We start from the raw sequence: 1,697 nt of genomic DNA, 5'->3' as shown, positions 1-1,697 counted from the left end.
GCTCCGGCTGCGCGCGCTCGGCTCGGCGCGATCTTACTGCCCCGAAAATGGCCCCGCGCGAGTTTTTCTAGGCGGCCGGGAGGGAAGAGGGTGGGGAAACTTGGCTCCGGTGGGGCAGCGCGTTCATTAGCATTTAAAGGCGCCGGGTGCCCTTTCCCGCCCACCGCTCGGCGCGGAGCTGCGGCGCAGAGCAAAGCAAGGGCGCATGTGGCTTTGGGTTCCAGCCTGGAGCTCGGCGAGCAGCCCGGCTGCCGTCCCTTTGTGGGAGCGGAGCTGAGGGGCTCGCCTCCCCCAAACACCCTACACCTGCATCTGACCTTTGCGGGGGGTGAAATAGGACATCCCGGTTACCCCGCGCGCTCTCCCACACTGGGTATGAAACCCTTTGTACTCAGCCTTTACCAAGCACCAGAAAGTAGTCTTGATGCAGCCGTTCAAAACCAGAATAATAAGATATTAAGACTATGGCAATTTAGCCCTGAAAGGTGATTTACGCATAATTTCATCTATAACCCACAGGTGAGAACACTGAGGTCCAGACCTCAGAGAATGAATGTAAATTCACAGATTACACCAATCTAAACGCGACAGAGGAGCTCTCCCCATGTGGTTAATAGTGCACAGGAAAAAAATGAAATAAACCCTTATCCTACTTGATGCTCTCGTTGCTTCCCCCAGCTGGCGAAAGCTTGAGCAGCAGAGCCCTCTGAGCTCCAGGATGAGAGGTGGGAAGAAACACAGCCCCAGCAAACGTTCCCGGCGGGAGGGAAAAGAACACAGGGCCTTGCAGAATGAGCTGAGCCCTGTGCCCAAGGGCTGGCGGAATGCGGGGCTATCTGGCCGCTGGGGTTGAGACAGAGTAGGTATCAATTCTGGCGGGACTCTTTATTAACAGTTAACTCCAGACAGGAATTCAGTGTCCCAGAGGCAGCTTCCTCCTTTATGAGTTTCTGAAAGGTCCTGTGACAAGTAGATGAGGTTGTCATATGTGACTCTAGAGTGTCTCCAACGAAAAGCTCCCTGGCCCCCACTCCCGAACTATCTCATTTTTTTCCTGGAATTAAGGTGTGGCTGCCTGCCCATCCGGGAGCCTAGCTACCAAGCGCAGTTCATCTTAGTCTCTCGGCTGGTTAGCATGATAACGGGCGTAGGGTTGGAACGCAGTATATGTTTTCACAAAATGAAAACGAAAGAACAAATTCTTCTACATTCATGTAGTTCTCTAGTTCTCATCAGTAACATGAAACATCCTACCTCCTTGCGTTCTAATTGTATCCATGACAAACACAAATTTTGAAAAGTAAATTTTTAGGAAAAATAGCAAAACATTAAATTTCTGGATTTTTCCATGTCATTCGTATATATTTTAGAGGTCTCCAAGCCCCTAAATGTTAGATTCGTATTTTTGTTTTATTTTAATGTAAAATATACAGTAATATCACACAAATGTATACACCTAAAATGGTAGTATTACTCTAAACATAATTAAACTAATTCTGAAGTTTTAAAGATGACAGTCTTTGAAATCACAAGCATACTTTATTGCGATGAGGATGGCCATTTTCTTCTCCAGTAAAATGATTGTCCTTGCTATTTACCGTTGTGAAATGGATGCCGAGGGAAGGGAAGAAAATAACCTCTTCAAACTGGTTCAATAGTCAGGCCCTTTTTTTTTTTTTTTTTTTTTTTTTTTTTTT

Source organism: Chinchilla lanigera, unplaced genomic scaffold, assembly GCF_000276665.1.
Source record: "Chinchilla lanigera isolate Chin_1 unplaced genomic scaffold, ChiLan1.0 scaffold00012, whole genome shotgun sequence".
NCBI classification, from domain to species: Eukaryota; Metazoa; Chordata; class Mammalia; order Rodentia; family Chinchillidae; genus Chinchilla; species Chinchilla lanigera.
This window is presented reverse-complemented; position numbering follows the sequence as displayed.